Genomic DNA, 13,276 nt, shown 5'->3' on the forward strand with positions numbered 1-13,276 from the left:
AAGTTTGTGTACTGCCTTTTTGTTCTTCTCTTTCTTTAAGTGTTGATTTTGCTTGTTATTGCTCCTCTTCATTACTCTGCCCAATTTTTCTTATAATTCCGTCCTAGAAATTGGTTCGTCCCCTCAATTGGTATCAGAGCCAAGTTGGCTAGGAAGGGTATGAGTAGGAGCGGCTAAGTCCTTATGTTGTACTTGGACAGTCGACGTCGAAACTTAGGTTACGGTCAAGGTGGTAAATTCGGCGTTTGGTAGTTGTTGTTCTTTTTCCACTTATATTATTATTTTTATTCCTTGAAGTAGGGTAACCGTATAATTCCCGGTTTAGACATTGGCAAGCCCCTAATTTCCTTTGAATTAGCTTAGACTGTGTGTGCCGTAGAGCCGGACCCAGAGGGTGTTCCCGTCACCAAGCCTAGAGGAATAATATCAAAGAAAATTAGTGAATAAGGTACAACAATTACTACACAAAAAATTATTATTCCGGTAATAATCTTTAAAGTTGACATTTAAGCCCAAGGATAGTGTTTTTGTCAGCCCCCAACCATAGGTGAGGGGGACAAGTACCTTATGAACACATGCTTTACAAGTAATCTATGATGAGAAAGTAAACTACTATGCAGATTACTGATGAAGCTTCACATACAACACATTTCGACTAGCTGAACCGCTATATGTGACAAGTGAAACCATAAATACAGATGATAACTTTACAATGTCTACAAAGCCTCCACTGGAATCCATGATGGTACCACTATAAAATAACGTAGTAAAGACTCGACAAAGGCCCGAATCAACCTGGAACTCACCAACATCCGCTGAGTATAATATGCTTCTACTGGAAAAATCTATTAGTTGAGTACTTGTACCTGCAGCATGAAATGCAGCGTCCCCAATAAGGGACGTCAGTACGAAAGAATGTACTGAATATGCAACGCATATTACAACCATATGTAACATGAGAGCTCAAGTGAAACCAAAATACCAATAGATAAGGATTAGAGACAACCTTTGCTTTGTACTTGTGGAATCGTGCATGTTACATTGTTTTCTCTACTACTCTGTACTTTATAACATATGATACAAATGACCAGTTGATCAACAGTAGAAGAGGATGACCCATGCTAGGCATTTTAACCCCTGGGATGTTGTCCTCGTAATTCTACGAATTGGGATCGGCCCATGCTAGGCTTTTGCCCCTGAGCTGCCGCCCTTCCATACCAATCGGGATCGGCCCATGCTAGGGTTTCGCCCCTGAGCTGCCACCTTTCCATACCAATCTCGATAGGCCCATGCTAGGCTTTTCCCCCTGAGATGCCACCCATAATCATATTGATTACTTTACTTAGATTCTTTCATCTTTGAGATTGTTGTTTTTCAATTCATAACTCTTTTGAAATTGTTCTTTTTGATGTTCAGAACTTGTTTGTGGTTATTGTTTTGGTGGTCATAATCCTTATTTAGATTTGGAACTACGAACCAGTAGTAGAAGACATACGAAAATGGACTTACGATAATAACTATGACATGGGAAGCAAATGTGACTTGAACGTAGTACTTAGGAGCTTATATGACTCGGTAAGCATTTTGACATCAAAAATTGTAGCACATCCAGTGAAGACATTGTAACATTCAGCCAAGAGATTTGAACTCTATATGATACAAATACAAGATGTTCATGCATGTGGAACCAAGGGGGAAATAGGGCAGATTCAACTTAAGGATGATACATATTCCAAGTAAGTACATATAAACGTAGTGATCATGTGAGGTAACATTATTGTCTAACACAATGGGAGTAATAACAAGAAAGGGAACATATGAACGTGTGACAAGATGACATATCTATAAACAATTGAAGCAAGTTGGCAAGATATGGGCAGATCGTATATACAACCTATGAAACATATGTACCATGTGTAATTTAGGTTCATTTTTACTTATATAATGGAAATACGTGCTAGGGGTACTTTGACAATGAAACAAGTTTAAACCTTGCATGCTAACACTTGGTAGAGTAAACACGCACATTTATTAATAAACTCATATTATAGTATGCACTTCAATGCTCTAGAGAGTAGGAACTGCAACTATTGGATCAGTCACTACCAAGGGCACTTAGAAAACTTACTTTTTGTAATGCATGTTTTGGATTCATGCCAAAGAAATAGGAAATCAAATAGCCTTACCTATCTTGCTATACAATTCAAAACGTATGACTTAAGCTCCTTCTCTTCAGATCACTAATCTACAATAAAATAATTTGTAAGACTACTAGTAGTAGCTAATCAATCAATTTGAGCCACTTGATCACACCTAAATAGTATAGAAGCAGTAAGCTGCAATCTATCTAGCCAGTGTTTTCTTTCATTCCCTATCCCTTTAATCGCGTCTATATACTGTACAACCTTCTTATCAGGTCCTCCCCAAAATCCCTGCCAATATTTAAGTCCTTTAACGTCTCCATAACTTCCTCGCACATCCAGTCATATCCCTTATCATAACATACACAAAACAATCTTTGAACATAATAATGTAATAGAAGCAATATGAATCATGGTTTTTGATCACCAGAACTTGAAGAGCTAACATTACTTTGAAGTGCTCAAACAAGCTCATAGCTTAATTTAAAGAGGACTCCCCACCATATTGTCCCAACATGCACTAATCACCAGAACATCCTCCCCAAAATTCACCATGTAAAAGTAACAATTTCCAACACTAATACATACCAAGTGTCCTAATTAACTCAAGCACAAAAGGGAGAAAATTGCAGTAGCTTACCTTGCTGGACATAACTACCACTTGCTAAGACTTGAATTCTTCAAGGTAAAGGTTGTACTCCTTAACTTGTCTTGAATTATACCTTCCAATAGCTTGAAATGCCTATTATTCAAGAACCCTAATGGTATTTAATGGCTGCTGTATGAATCTAAGAGAGAGAGAGATAAAGCTCTAGAAATCAGATTTTTTTGTCAAAGTAAAATGGCTGGAAAAAGCTGATAACAATCTCTTTTAAATGGACCTGCTTTGGCCGACTTTCTCACTCATTTTGGGCCATAATTTGTCAATTAGATGACCCACCTACTTGGACTTTTCATTTGGACTTTTTGGACTTAAGAACATTGGCCCTTTTGCCACCTTTCATGTACTTCATTTGCAGCCAACAAGTGTCTATAATTTGGGCCACACATTTAAGTAGGTGATGCACCTAGTTTTCTATTAAAATTATTTCTTGTGGGCTTGGGAAGATTGGGACTTGGCTGTCCATTTTCCCCTTATTCTTCTATTCAACTTGGGCTAAATTAATGCAAATAGGTGTAACACCCCGTATTCTACGTGAACTAGTTCAATGTTTATGTCACTTAAAAGTTTCCTTGTGGTATAGTTATGGACTCGGTTTCCTATGCGACTGGTGACAATAGAATATGTTTGAAGTTGTAATACCCCGTGCCTTCCAACACATATACGAATAATTGAACCAAAAAACAATTCAAACATGGAATATTAAAGGTGGTATTCAATATTAAAAGTCAAAGTGGTCAAGTGTGTATTTAGTGTTACGATCTTGCAAAGAATTTAGGATGGGGAACATGGTGTAAAATAATTGAGGTGCTTGCTTGACTAAACTATGCTTGTAGGTGACAAGTAGGTGATGCACCTACTTATAATTAGTGGACTGCATTTTAAGTGAAAAAGGGCAAGTAGGTGATGCACCTACTTAGAATTAGTGGACGGAATTTAAATTAGAAGGATCAAGTAGGTGATGCACCTACTTAGAATTAGTGGCCTGAATTTTAAAGGAGAAAGTAGGTGAAGCGCCTACTTAAAATAAGTGGATTGAATTTAAGTGAAAAGAACAAGTACTTAAAAACATGTGGCAGAAATTAAGGAGGTGATGCACCTACTTTCTTAAAGTAAAGGACCATATTGTTTCCCAATTAATTAATGGGAAAACGTCTAAAAGTAAAGGACCATTAGAATCTGAAGGAAACATGTGTTTTTAAAGTACAAGCTGATAGAACATCTCCCATCTTAAGGAATTCAAGTGAATACTCTGATTTAACATCAAGGTAAGTTAGAGAGAACATCCTAATCCTTGAAGAATCCAAGTCTTGGCAAGTGGGGTTTCTGTCTAGCAAGGTAAGCTGTGGAAATTTCCATCCCTCTCTTGTTCTTGCATTATTTATAAAAAGTTTGCATGTGTTAATGAATTGTTGAGTGTTGCCTCTGTATGGTGTGAGCTTGGTGAATGTTCATGAAGGAGGTGCTTGTTGGGACATACATGGAGTGGAGTCCCCTTAAATTTTGATTGCGAGCTTGTTGTGAGAATCTAAATGTTAATTGGAATTGACAGGATGTTGATCGGAAGTCTTGAGTTCATATTTCTATTTCCACATTGTGAGGCTTAGGGATTATTTTGTATATCATATAAATAAGAGGGTTTGGCAGGATATGTAGAGAAGTCATGAAAACTGGTTAGAGGATAGAACACTGAAAGTGTAGTGATACACCACTTAATTGAGTGTTGCATGAGCTTACTTCCTGCCATTCCTTTAATACTGTTTTCTAGACGTGGTAAAGCCGAGGGGTTTCGGAGGACCTTATAAAAATGATTAGGGGAAAATGGATGGGAAGAACTCTGCATGGGATCAACTATAGATATACTGCCAATTACTATTTTGGCCCGATCAAGTAGCCCAAACTTGTTTAGAAACTAATATTAGTTTTTATTATTTACTCCATTGTAGATAAATAATCTAAAAGGAAGATGGTTAACTCATTGTGATACCCATTGTTGTGCATCAAGGTATGTAAGACTATTCGATTTCCTATTTCCTTGGCATGAATCCAACAGTTGTAAGCTTTCTACTATGAGTTTGTTAATAAATGTGCATTTTTGCTCTACCAAGTGTTAGCATTCAAGGTTTAAACTTGTTCACTGTCAAAGTATCCCTGGCACGTATTTCCCTTATATAAGTCAAAGTGGTTCTAGATTACACATGTTAGGATGAATACACGATCTGCCCATATATCTTGCCAACTTGCTTCAATAGTCTATTCCATCATATATGTCATCTTTTCACATTTTCATGTTTTTCCTTTTGTTGTATATTACTCCCATTGTGTTAGACTATTATGTTGCCTTACAAGATGTCTACTTGCTCTACATTTATATGTATGTACTTGCTGGTATGTATCTGTCAAGACCCAACCCGATGGGCCGTGACTAGTGCCCGTTTTGGACACCCACATACAAACCTGCTAAGTATAACCAACTGAAACTAAGACAATATGGAATTTAATCAAATCAAGCCAACCCAAACGTCATATATAAAGAGGACCTGTCTCATAAGGAGTCATAACCATTCAACCGTAACAACATACGCGAGCCGACAAGACCGCCACTATCCAAAGCATAATAACATACGTAAGCCGACAAGGCTGCCACTACACAATACACAATGATGTACGCAGCCGACAAGGCTTCCCCTGTACAAGCGGACATCCGAAACAAACCATGTCCTGACCATTATCCACAACATATATATACAACCCACATAATGTCCACAGACCTATAAGAGTACAGTAGTGAAACTCGACGGGACAGTGCCTCGCCATACCCATAGACGAGCAAAAGACTACACAAAAGTTATGTACCAAAACGACTAGACTCCGGAACAATGGAGCTCTCCCAATCAGCAGAGTAGATATCCTAGGCGGGAGGATCACCGAACTGTGCGTCTACACCTGCGGGCATGAAACGCAGCCCCCGAGGAAAGGGGGGTCAGTACGGACAATGTACTGAGTATGTAAAGCATAAGGTAAAGATGACAGGATACCAATATGGCAAGTCGAAACAAAATATCGCTACACATATACCCTTTTAAGTGAAAATCATGCATATATTTAACATTTAAGGTGCCCAGCTTCCCTAGTAAGGGGCTCGGCAAAATAATCATCACGTCATCTCCGTCATCATCATCATCATAACCATCCTCATCACCAATCATATATATAATATACATATCCGGCCCTCTAGTGAGGGACTCGGTGACATATGCAAGAAACTCCGCACGAACATTACCCGGCCCGGGACTCGGTGAAATGATAAATGACTCTATGCACGAGCAGAATATTATGAGCAACCATATGCAATTAAAATCATTTCTTATAACTCAATAGAACAATCAACGTGAACCAGCAAGGAGTATTACCAAAGATTAACGTTTTATCAAAATTATGAACCTTTAATACGATATGGAAACGTAAAATCTCAATGACTCTAAGAAGCACTACCATAGATATGAGAAATCATCATAGCCTTAGACATAGCCGATATATAGAGGAATAATTGTGGAAGAAAGAATGTACGTCACCTAGACGTTCTAGAGGTAAGTATCAAACCTGTCCGTTATTCGCTTATTTTTAAAAGTCATGCCAAACAAAGAAAGAAGGGACAACGTTACATACCGTATAGTCGAGCCGCACGTCCAATATTTACTGCTCAAGCTATTAATCTATAACAAGCAACAATCGTGCCGCAATTAGATAAACGTCGCGCTATACTATCTTGTAAGCTAGCTAAAAATCTAACGAAAATTCGGCAGCACTTCCCCTATTTTCCTTACTTTGTCCCAATCCGACAACAACCCAAATTATCCACAGCAATACCAATAACACATATAACCCAACCAATCATATTAAACAGCCCCCTCCCCAAAACAGTTCCATCTCGGCAACCATAGCAGCGAAGCAATGACACACCGAGCAATAACTCGTTTTATAATTCGCAACACATCTACCTTATCGTATTCATCCTTTGGAGTATATACTCATAATCACATTTAACATATACAACGCCAAAACAGAATTTTCCCGCAGTTTGCTTTAATCAAAACAGCCCAAGCACCAACACGACACCACTAATAATCCGATTATGGTTTCCGTTCATACTTAGCACATTCAATAACTAAAACAAACTTCCTAAGCTACTGGTCACGCCCCCTTCTTAATATTAATGGGTAATTAACAAGGTATTCTAAAGAATTAACACACCAAACAAGGAGATTACTAACCAAATTATTTGCAACTGCTGGCCAAGAGTTGCAGGGTTGGTTTCTCCATTTCCATGGCTGCCTAAGCCAAGTGGTGAAGAAGATGATATGCAGCACTTTATTTAGTATGGAGTGGATTTCTCCACCTCATTTATAATATGAAGTGGAGGCAGCCCCCCTCTACACGTGTCCACTAAGGCCAGCTCCCAATCTGATCCCTCTTTAATTTTTTCCTTGAGTGGTGGGGCCCACTGGATTAAATTATCCTAATCAGCCACTTATTATAAGTGGTGGGGCCCACTGGATTAGATTAATCCTAATCAGCCACTAATTATAAGTGGTGCGGCCCACTGGATTAAATTAATCCTAATCAGCCACTAATTAATCCCTCACTTAAAGTTAATGGCACTTACATTAGCCAAATCATACTTAATATCACATTTGGAATTAACATCCTTGCCTAATATTTCTTTAATCACTTGGAACTTAAAATAAAATCTCATTCCCCGGACTTACGTCTACTAGATCATGACGCGCACTACGTATAAAAAAAATACGAGGCATAACATCCTTCCCCCCTTAGGAACATTCGCCCTCGAATGTTAAGTTAGCGTCTTACAAAAACAAATTCCAGCGAGGTCTCTCTAACAGTTATACCTATCAACCTGCATTCCGTAACTTACAGATGCCTCACAGAGTCACAACTACTACATAATCTCGTTTATCAATCAATATAGTCTAGCTAGGAATTGAATTACCTGCAGGTACGGGGAACAAGTAAGGATACTTATTCTTCATTTCGTCTTCCGCTTCCCAAGTCATCTCCTCCCTATTATTATTTTGCCACAACACTTTGACGGAAGCCACATCCTTAGTACGTAACCTTCTAACCTGGCGATCAAGTATAGCTACGGGTTTCTCCTCATATGACAACTCCTTTGTTACCTGAACATCATCTATGGGGAATACTCTAGAAGGATCACCAAAACATTTACGTAGCATCGATACATGGAAGACTGGATGTACCGCCTCCAAATCAGATGGTAGATCCAACTCATAGGCAACCTTGCCTATCCTACGAACAATCTGATAAGGCCCAATGTATCTCGGACTGAGCTTCCCCTTCCTGCTGAATCTCATCACACCCCTCATGGGTGATACCTTCAGGATTACCCAGTCACCAATCTGAAACTCCAAATCTCGACGCTGATTATCTGCATATGACTTCTGTCGACTCTGGGCTGCTAATAATCTTTCTTGAATAAGCTTCACCTTGTCAACAGCTTGCTGAATCACATCCGGGCCTATTAACTTAGTCTCGCCAACATCAAACCAACCAATAGGTGATCTGCACTTCCTCCCATATAAGGCCTCGTACGGTGCCATCTGGATACTAAAATGGTAGCTATTATTATAGGCAAACTCAATGAGCGGCAAGTGGTCATCCCAGCTACCTTGAAGTCAATAATACAGGCCCGCAACATATCTTCTAATGTCTGAATAGTACGCTCAGCCTTCCCATCAGTCTGAGGGTGAAATGCTGTGCTAAGGTTCACCTGTGTCCCCAATCCCTTCTGAAACGATCTCCAAAATTTGGCTGTAAATTGAGCTCCTGTGTCTGATATAATGGACGTGGGAACCCCATGAAGTCTCACTATCTCCCTGACATATAACCTTGCATAATCTTCAGCCGAATAGGTAGTCCTGACTGGAAGAAAATGGGCCGATTTCGTCAGCCTATCTACAATAACCCATATAGAGTCATACTTCCGTTGAGTGCGAGGTAAGCCTGTAATGAAGTCCATATTAATCATCTCCCATTTTCAAGTCGGGATCTCTATCTCCTGTAATAATCCACCAGGCTTTTGATGTTCGATCTTGACTTGTTGACGATTCGGGCACTGAGCAACAAACTCTGCTATGTCTTTTTTCATGCCATCCCACCAATATAAGCATCAGAGGTCATGATACATTTTCGTTGACCCTGGGTGAATAGAATAACGGGCAAAGTGTGCCTCTCCCATAACCTGCTGTCGTAGCCCCGCAGTATCGGGTACACAAAATCTGCCTTCATATCGTAACACTCCGTCAGGTGTAACCTTAAATGGGGTCTTTTCCTTTTGAAGAGCTGCATCTGTATACTGTTCCAGAATAGGGTCCTTGTATTGGTGTCTCTTTACCTCATCTATGATTGAGGACTCAGCAACCTCTCGAATAGAAACTCCACTATCTCCTGAATTAGCCAGACGGACTCCAAGGCTGGATAGCCGCTGAATCTCCCGAACCATATCCCTCCTTTCTGGTTGTACATCTGTCAAGCTACCCATGGACTTACGGCTAAGAGCATCTGCTACAACATTCACTTTCCCTGGATGATATAAAATATCAACATCATAATCCTTTAGCAACTCTAACTACCGCCTCTGTCGTAAGTTCAGCTCCTTCTGTTTAAAGATATATTGGAGACTCTTCTGATCTGTATAGATGTCCACATGGACACCATATAAATAATGTCTCCATATCTTCAAGGCATGAACCACGACCGCTAACTCCAGATCGTGAGTAGGATAGTTCTTTTCATGCTTCCTAAGCTGTCGGGAGGCATAGGCTATAACTTTGCCATGATGCATCAATACACATCCTAGACCAACACCCGAAGCATCACAATAAATAACATAGCCGTATGGTCCCTCGGAAGAGTTAGGACTGGAGCTGTAGTCAATTTGTCTTTCAATAGCTGGAAGCTTCGCTCACAAGCATCAGTCCACTGGAACTTGGCTGCCTTTTGAGTTAGCCTTGTCAAAGGCGCTGAAATTGAGGCAAACTTTTCTACGAATCTCCTGTAATATCCTGCTAACCCTAGAAAGCTGCGTACCTCAGTAGGTGTCGTAGGTCTGGGCCAAGTCTTTACCGCCTCAATCTTCTGCGTGTCTACCCGAATACCACTGAAGTCAACCAGAACTTGCACTTAGAAAATTTAGCATACAACTTCTGGTGCTAAAGCACCCTAAGTACCGTCCTTAAATGGTCTGCATGCTCCTCTTCTAAACGTGAATAGACCAGAATAGTGTCTAGAAATACAATAACAAACATATCAAGGAATGGTTTAAATACTCGATTCATTAAATCCATAAACACCGCTGGAGCATTAGTCAGCCCAAAAGACAGCACTCTAAACTCATAATGCCCATATCGGGTCCGGAATGCCGTCTTTGGAATATCTGCCTCCCTTACCCGCACCTGATGATAACCTGACCGCAAGTCTATCTTTGAAAAACACTTTGCACCCTGCAAATGGTCAAATAGATCGTCAATCCTTGGGAGGGGATACCTGTTCTTTATGGTTACTTTGTTCAGCTGCCTATAATCAATACACATCCGCAGCGACCCATCATTCTTCCTCACAAACAGTACCGGTGCTCCCCAAGGTGACGTACTAGGCCTGACGAAGAATTCAACAAAATTAGATCATGATCAATTCACCAACTTTAGACCCAAAATTAGAATTTCAAGGGATACATGGGTTGATGGAATTTTTTTATCATAAAACCATCAATTAACATTGATTACTTCATTAAACATTAATTAAACCTTTTCATGAATGGCAGGAGCGTTCGAGAGTATAGCCTCGAGTTTGATTCATTGGCTAGGCATGCGCCTACTATTGTGGCTGATATGGCAGACAGGGTACATCGGTATGTGATGGGAATGGATCGTTATCTGATTGACGGTTGAATGGCGGTGACTCTTCAGCCAGGTATGGACATTGCTCGGGTGCAGGCATATGCACAGGGGGTAGAGGATCGGCACCGGGGACGTCATCCAGATAGAGATTATAATAGAGGCCAGCATAAGAGGGCTAGATCAGCAGGTTATCCTGACGAGTTTCGAAGCGGGCAGTCTCAGCAGCGTGTTAGATTTTCTTCCCAGCCAGCATAGAGTGCACCCCCACGTTTCATGGGTAGGGGGTTCGATCGTATCGGATATTCGGAAGCTGGTCAAAGCTCTAGGGCGTCAGGGTCACAGATGGGCAGGGGTTTGAGCCAGTCGAGGCCACCTTTGCCTCGGTGTTCTCGCTGTGGTAGATCCCATCCTGGGGAATGTCGTTGGGCTACAGGTGCGTGTTTTTCTTGCGGCCGTCAGGGCCATACTATGAGGGAGTGTCACCTTAGAGGTAGTGCAGGTGGTATGGCATAGCCTACCGGGTCAGTTACTGGTTCATCTTCTTCTGTGGCTATGCGCTCTACGGGGCAGGGTATTCAGGCGCCAGCAGGCCGTGGTAGAGAACGTGGTGGAGCTTCCAGTTCTAGCGGTCTCTCAAACCGTATATATGCTTTGACTAATAGGCAGGATCAGGAGGCGTCACCTAATGTGATCACAGGTATATTATCACTATTCTCCCGAAATGTGTATGCATTGATAGACCCAGGTTCCACCTTATCATTTATATCTCCCTTTGTTGCTTGTAGGATCGGAATAGAGTCTGAGTTGATAGAACCATTTGAGGTAGCTACACCTGTAGGAGATTTTGTCATAGCTACGCGAGTATATAAGAATTGTTCAGTAGTTATATATAGTCGTCGTACCGTAGCAGATCTAATAGAGTTAAATATGATTGAGTTTGATATTATCATGGGCATGGATTGGTTGGCTGCTTGTTATGCTAATGTTGATTGCAGAGGAAAGATAGTTCGATTTCAATTTCCAGGGGAACCGATTATAGAGTGGAAGGGAAGTACAGTATCGCCGAAAGGTAAGTTCATTTCATACCTCAAGGCCGGGAAGATGGTTAGAAAAGGCTATATTTACCATCTGATTCGGGTGCATGACATAAAGGCAGAGGCACCGACTCTTCAATCAGTCCCGGTAGTTAATGAATTTCCCGATGTATTCCCATAGGAACTTCCAGGCCTTCCTCCAGAACGAGAGATAGTGTTTACTATAGATGTACTGCCAGATACCCAGCCTATATCTATACCTCCGCAAGAATCTATCGACTCTAGATCGCTTCATCTCTGGAGGCAGGAAGTGGCCCTGGAAAGCCTCCACAAATTCATCCCATACCGCTGGAGGAGCACCCTAACCCCTAGATAACTCCCAAGACTCATACCAATTAATAGCTACATCCCGCAAACGATACGTAGCCAACTCAACAGACTCGGTCTCCGAAGCCTTGATTATCCTCAATGTACGCTGCATCTGACGAATAAACTCTTGCGGATCATCCTGGGGCCTTGACCCAAAGAACTCTGGAGGATTACAACTTAAGAAGCCACGAGCCCTTAAGCTATCAGATCTGTCCGCATGATCAACTCCTAGGCCATGCCTGCGAGCCTGACCTGCCACTAATCTAGTCAGCAACTGAACCGCATCTCTCATGGACCTATCCTTCGCCCCTGACTGAGGAGCTGGAGGTTCAGGTGCTGGGGCCTCGGGGGCTAGTGGTGTCCCCCGAACTGGAGATGCTGCTGCTCTAAGCTTCTCTGGCGGTGGCGGTGTAGCAGAGCTCTCCGACTGGAGCATAATACCAGGCATAGACTGGGCAAGGGCCCTAGTAACTCTCCGGGTCTGAGTAGTACCTTCTGCTACCGATTTGCCCTTCTAGGCGGCTGTCGCTTTCTTTGGAGGCATAGCTGAAAACACACGGATTCGTTAGAGAGGGATTATCCTGTTAATATAGCTCTATCGCACGATCTAGAATAAGAAAAAAGGATGACATCCTAAATGTCCTGTAGCTTCCTGTTTATAGATGTGGTGCACAACACACCGATAAACAAGACTCTACTAGACACGGTCTGTAGACACTTCCGAGGAAGAACCGCTCTGATACCACTCTTTGTCACGACCCAACCCGATGGGCCGTGACTAGTGCCCGTTTTGGACACCCACATACAAACCTGCTAAGTATAACCAACTGAAACTAAGACAATATGGAATTTAATCAAATCAAGCAAACCCCAACGTCATATATAAAGAGGACCTGTCTCATAAGGAGTCATAACTATTCAACCGTAACAACATACGCGAACCGACAAGACCGCCACTATCCAAAGCATAATAACATACGTAAGCCAACAAGGCTGCCACTACACAATACACAATGATGTACGCAGCCGACAAGGCTGCCCCTGTACAAGCGGACATCCCAAACAAACCATGTCCAGACCATTATCCAAAACATATATATGCAACCCACATAATGTCTACAGACCTCTAAGAGT

The 13,276-nt window shown here is 41.4% G+C and overlaps 1 long non-coding RNA gene across 1 annotated transcript; it reads right to left on the bottom strand.

The window, feature by feature from the left end:
- Nucleotides 1–522: 522 nt before the first annotated feature.
- Nucleotides 523–2,963, bottom strand: LOC114076718. Its single transcript, XR_003577695.1, has 3 exons — nt 2,782–2,963; nt 1,007–1,306; nt 523–866 (listed from the first exon to the last, which is right to left on the bottom strand). It is a non-coding gene; the product is annotated as an uncharacterized LOC114076718 (long non-coding RNA).
- Nucleotides 2,964–13,276: the final 10,313 nt, after the last annotated feature.

Source organism: Solanum pennellii, chromosome 4, assembly GCF_001406875.1.
Source record: "Solanum pennellii chromosome 4, SPENNV200".
In the NCBI taxonomy this organism is placed as follows: domain Eukaryota; kingdom Viridiplantae; phylum Streptophyta; class Magnoliopsida; order Solanales; family Solanaceae; genus Solanum; species Solanum pennellii.